The sequence below is a fragment of the Martes martes genome (genome assembly GCF_963455335.1).
Source record: "Martes martes genome assembly, chromosome: 18".
In the NCBI taxonomy this organism is placed as follows: domain Eukaryota; kingdom Metazoa; phylum Chordata; class Mammalia; order Carnivora; family Mustelidae; genus Martes; species Martes martes.
The window spans coordinates 24,746,959-24,753,367 of record NC_137906.1 but is presented as its reverse complement, the minus strand read 5'-3'; positions in this window follow the sequence as shown (position 1 = coordinate 24,753,367).

Below are 6,409 nucleotides of genomic sequence, written 5' to 3'. Positions count from 1 at the left end.
ATCATAAAACATGTCAAAAGTATGTGTTCTTGAATCAAAGTGACTACCTGACAGTGTGTCTATGACTCAGTTTCTTCATAAAGAAAATAAATCTCTTATAGTGATTGTGAAAATAGATGGATTGCTCCATGTGAAATGTTTACAGGTGCTTAATGCATAGCATAACCATATTAGAACTTTTCTTTCCCTCATCAGCAACTTCATAGCTATTAATGCAGAGGCAGGACACAAATCAGGTGACTCTGACCCCAAAACTTCTGTCTCTCCTACGGCACCTACAAGCTCAAAAGGAAGGACCTCCTACTGCATAGAGAATCTGAACCCAGAGAGCCTAAAAGGCTTTTATAAATCCCCACCAGGTCAGCATTGGACATAGTGGCTCTGGATCTCAGAGTATCCGGCAAATACACACACACGACCCACCACAGGAGGAAGCTTCAGTAAGAGCCAGCCTTCTGGGCTTGCAGACATCCCCAGCCAGTGGATTTTCCTGTCATTTATGCCAAATTAATCTGACTGCAGTTCTATTAGCTGGCTGGAAACGCAGCCACAAAAGGGCTGATAAAGCTGTCACAGCAAGTTGGAGATAGTAAGTCTCGTTAATATAAGAAAAGAACGAGCTCATCAATAAAAGATGATCGAGTGAAATAAGATAGTCTCACATCTCAGGAGCAAAACCATGCCATTTCCCCAGGCGTACTCCCTGCAATCCAGATGCATAGAAAATGAGTTTGTGGGAGGGAAACCGACATGCAGAACAACGAGCTGACAAAAGCATTCCAGGCCACGAGGCCCCCTCAGTCTTGCCGTTTATTCGAGAAGTCACCAAGTAGAATCACGGGGTCCGGACCACACTGATGATGGAACACACCTGTCCTTGAATATAGCCTGGAGGTGAGGGAGAGGTGATGGGACTGTCCCCTTGAAGGTGAAGACACAGCCAAGCCCCAGCCACTGAACAGCTAAGGGCCAGGTTCCCAGGGGGCGAAGAGCGGGTGCTGCCCCCTTGGTGGCACCACCCTGCCTCCCAGTCACATGCCCCCCGCCCACTCTGCCCACTGAGGGTCCAGCCTCCCGCCTCCCTCTCACTCTGTGGCTCAGTCATCCAGACTGAGGTGGGCGCTGGGATTCCCCTACAGGGGGCCACACCCAAAGCCACAGGCAGATGGAAGTTACATACGAAATAAAAGCTTTATTAAGTTGCTGAACTGTGATTCTTTCACTAAGAGCCCCCTGCACACACGGACTGGTTGGATCTGTATCTTCAGGGGTCCCCAGATGAATGGCTGGTGTGTGTGTAGGGGTCTAGGGATCTTTACTGCTTGAAATTGAGTAAAGCCACCAACAAACTATTCCCAGTGGATGAGAGAGAGAGGGAGAGACAGAGAGAGAGAGAGAGAGGAAGGAGGGAGGACAGGCACAGGAGTGAGGAGGAGGAGGAGGGCAGAGAAAGTGGCAAAGACGCTTGAATGTGCGTTGAGCAGACGAGGTGGAGGAGGAGCGGAGACGGAGAAGGGAAGAGACAGGCGGCGGCCAGAGACAAGATGCCAAGAGGGGAGGCGGATGTGAACTGGGCAGACGGGGCAGAGACAGGGACAGAGAGAAGAAGCAGGTGCGGGGTGGGCAGAGGGCTGGCAGCAAGGTGGGCGAAGTGTAACCGTCCCTCAGAATAACATACTGCTTAGAACATAACTAATGAGGGGCACCTGGGTGGCTCAGTGGGTTAAAGCCTCTGCCTTTGGCTCGGGTCGAGATCCCGGGGTCCTGGGGTCAAGCCCCGCATCAGGCTCCCTGCTCAGCCAGGAGCCTGCTTCCTCCTCTCTCTCTGCCTGCCTCTCTGCCTACTTGTGATCTGTTTGTCAAATAAATAAATAAAATCTTTAAAAAAAACTTATTTAACATATGTAACAGACAAGTAACATATATGAATTTATTCCTACTCTCTAAAGAGAGTAGACAAAACTGTCACATTTATCTTCCCTAAATCAAATTTGATTCCCAGCCTCACTCCATCAGCCAGGCAGGAATACTCGATTCCCGCCATTATCAGACCTTCCTCTCACTCTCCAGGACTAGCAAAAGGCCTCAAAGTTAGAAAGAACAGAACGGTCTGGGAGCCGTTTTGCTTTCTGAAATCAGGCAGCTCTACTCTGATGGGTCCTGCTTGGCCATGGGAGCCCCAAAGAATGCGAAGCCCAGTGTCTAAGATCACCTCTGTGGCTGCACCTTGACCGTCCACGCTGAGGTCCAGACGGCCCAAAGTTTGGGAGGGAGCCAGTCTCACATCCCAGTGTGTCACAGAACCTGCCCACCTTCCTAGACTTGGGATCCCCTCTACTCTCTGCCCTTCTCAATTCTGCCCCACGCCCAGCACGAACTTGCCGCCCTCCATCCTCACGCTGTTTAGGAGCCATCTAGGATTCTCTCCCCGATAAACTCCCAAAAAGGTCCAGGAAAGGATTCACCTCCCACAAAGACTTACAGTGGACTGTCTCCCTTCTGGGAAAACTTCTTTCATCTACTCAAGATGTGTATCCCCCTTCTCCCCTGTAGTTTCTTCACCTAAAATTAAAGTGGGAATGGGAATGACAGTACCTACCACATAGTGTGGTAATGAATCTTCAGGAAAACCTGGAATGAACATACGGTGAATATGTGAGAAGATATGGGATATATCCTTGCTCCCCTTATGCCTTTCCTCCTTCTCAACCCCATCATATATCCCAGCAGGTCAATGTTTGTTATGATTTGGGGGGCAGATGGGCTGCAAGGAAGCAAGGGCTGAGTTTTAGAGGTCAGGGAAGTTGGAAGCTAATCCATGGTCTATGTCTAACCATGACCTACTCCATGGAAAAGGGGGAGTCTGCTTCTCCTTCTCCCCCTAGTGGACCGAAACCAAGAATCATAAGCAAGAGTCGTAATTGTCCTGGAGGCCTGGCAAAGAGCTCAGCTCCGTCCTTTGCGGGATCAGTGGCTGCTGTGATTAATGATCCCTGCTGGGAAATTCAGCTGTGCCATTATCACAGTGAGAAGGGTCACCAAGTCCCAGAAAGCCCCCGAGCGAGTTCCACGTGGCCTATGTCCCCAGGGGGACCCTTGAACCATTCCTGGAAATCGGAGGCTCCCGACCACTGAGGACAGTTCAAGTCTGCGCGGTCATGTATTCAGACTCTTGTAGTCACTGAAATCCGTACAGAAAACAAAATGACTCTCACGACTTGAAGTCAGGATGGGAACCAAACTATCCGACCTGGGAATCAGGCCACAAATGACAAGGCGAGAAACAACGCTTGATGTTCAATTTGCACGTCACGCTATGTTCTGAGATAACGTGTACACATGCACTATCTCATCTTTACAGCAACTCTAGGAAGAAGACAGCATAATAACCCCCATTGTCTATATAAGGAAACCAAGGACACAGAAATGAGGTGAGCTTCTCAAGGTCCTATAGAGACGTGGCAGGGTGTGTCCATGAAGTCACATCTACCTGATGACAAAAAATGCTGCACTCTTTTTTGAGGGCTGGAGGCAGGTAACATCTCACACATGAAAATAAATTTTCTCTCCTGGATCAGTGACTAAGATGTTGGTCCCTTGTTCCAACACACACACAGACGCCCTGGGAAGAGAGAGCAGCCATAATAAAGCAGGACTTTAGGAAGCTAACTCCTGAGTTCTGTTGACCAAAGCAGAACTGGGAGAATCTATTGCTCCGATCCCATCTGATCTGAATACACTGCTCCGTGCATATGGGCCCTGGCACCTTATACCTGGGTGACTCGCGGTTCCAGGCCGGATGCTCTTGGCATGTGTCTTGGACACTGTACTACGTCATTTCCCCTCCCATGCAGGCCCCTTCTTCCCCAGTGGGCTGTGCCTTTCTTAAGGACCCAGACCTTATCATGTCCTGCTTCCAACCCTCTGCACTGCCTGCCCTGATGATCCCTCAGAGAAGATCCTCCTCCTGACTCACTCTGTCTCTACTGGCTCCTCCTCCAACCTCCCCTCTGGAATGCTCTGAAGATGCTCTGAAAATTAAACGAGGTCACTCCGACTTAAAAATTCCACAGAGATCAACTGTCCTTCAGCACAGAGCATCCAAAGTCCTTCCTAAACTCATCCTGCGCCCTGCCCTCACCACATCTGGCTCTCTAGCCATGCCCGGGTACCTGCAGCTTCACAGTGGGTTCTCACTTCCCTCCTTTTACTCATGTGCTTTCCTACACCTGCAAGGTCTTTTTCTGAACTTACTCGCCTAACAGTATGCCCTGCAGCGAATCACCTCACCTCTCTGAAACAGAAACAGGCAGAAATGGGTTGTTCTGCGAGCTAGTAAAAAAAAATAAGAAAATGCAATGAGGTGAAACATTTCTTGACATGTGCCAGGCATTTTATATGTGTCATTCCATCTAATCGTCACCAACAACCCTATGGGATAGCCCCAATTGCTTTCCTGTCACGGGGTGATTAGGTCCCGAGTGTCACACAGGTAGAAGGTGGTGGAGTTCAGGTAGCCAGGACCCAAGAGCTCAAACACACAAACCCTCCCCACCAGACCAGGCCCCTGCGAGCTACCAAGGCTGCATAATTAGTGTGCTGGCCCAGAAGGGGTCACCCAAGCATGAGATCACTGAGCTGATGAGTAAATGGCATCATGGCAACCGCAGGGCCTGGAAGGGGCCAAAAGGTTGACCATCCTCTACATGGAGCATCTCCTGCTTCATGCTCTTTACACCGGAAGAACGTCCCTATGATAATATTAACCATAATGTTGAGTAATAATAAAAATACCACTTCTAGAGTGTTCCCCATGTGCCATCTTCTCTGTGAATTTACGTATGTATACATTCTTTTTTCATTTAATCCTTAAAACAGTCCATTTTACAGACGAGGAAACCGAGGCGTAGAGAGGTTAGGTAACATGCCTAAGGGAGCACAGAAGCACGGGGTAGAGTTAGGGTGATAGTCTAAGGCTATTTGACTCAAAGCCTGTGCTCGGAAAACCCAGGCTACCCTGCCTGAAATCTCTCCCACCTTATATGCCACCTTCCTCGATGAAGTTGGAATGGCCTGTGTCCATCGGTATAGGACCCACCAGGACAGTCCAGCAGGCGTCTCTCAAGGGGCCCCACTGGATTCATTCATTCCTTGTGCCTCACAAACCCAAACACTGAGGACCCTACAGTCAGTGGTGTTCAGAGAGACTGAAGGTTGCTGGCAAAACTTACAAAAGACAGGCACGTACAACAGAAAGAACTCTCCATAACTATGTCCACTTACAATGATTATGTGAAAGGCCAAGAAGACCAGAGTGCCTCTGCTGCATTGAACAGCACATGTGTTCCTCGTCTGGAGCCAAATGACAATCATGTGCCCATTAAACAGATGTTTGTGGAACCTCTGCACAGCGGTGAGCAAAAGCAGGTGTAGCAAAAAGGTGGTTAGGTGAGCACGTCATCCTCTAAACTATGCTGAACTTCTCTGGGTTGTAGGTGACAGAAGACCACTTGCATTGATTTAAGTAGAAAGGAGAGTTTCTTATTTAAAGAAATATGGGGCGGTGGGCGCCTGGGTGACTCAGTGAGTTAAGCCTTTGCCTTCGGCTCAGGTCACGGTCTCAGGGTCCTGGGTCGAGCCCCATATTGGGCTCTTTGCTTGGCGGGAATCCTGCTTCCCCTTCTCTCTCTGCCTGCCTCTCTGCCTACTTGGGATTTCTCTGTGTGAAATAATAAATAAAACCTTAATAAATAAATAAATAAATAAATAAGGGGCTATCTCATAATATCCCTGGGCAAGAATTAAACTGTGGTCTCAAGAGGGATAGAAGTTAAGAACAAGAAAAACAGAAGCCATGAGATTCTCTTGCTCTCAAAAATATATACATATATACATGCATATAAAAAATATATATTATACACAGTCTGTAAATTTTAGTTGTTAGATATATAAATGTCATATATGTTTTTATATATCTGTGTCTCCTAATTCCTCTGTCTCCTGCCACACTCTGTCAAACCACCTTTTCTCTAGACATCGGCTTCACCCTCTTCTTGTGTAAGGCAGAATTCCTGCTTCACAGAAACTGATTCTGACTGAATTTAATAGAAAAAGCATTTATTGAAAGGCTATCAGGAAGGCAAAAGAACAAGACAAAACATGAAAAAAACCAACAGGCATAAAGAGAAGCTCGACAGCCAGACACCACCAACATTCCGCTGCAGACCGAGCCCGGTAAGGACGCCACTGCTGCTGCTCCTGCGAACCCACCGTCTCAGCTTGTCCACCCTCCCCACCTGCTGGCCCCAGGCGCCACGAGAACAGTCTCTATGTCACCCCTAGCAAGCTTGTGAGCTTCTGTTATGCAAATTTACAATTGTATCTAATACACACACATACTACACTACAC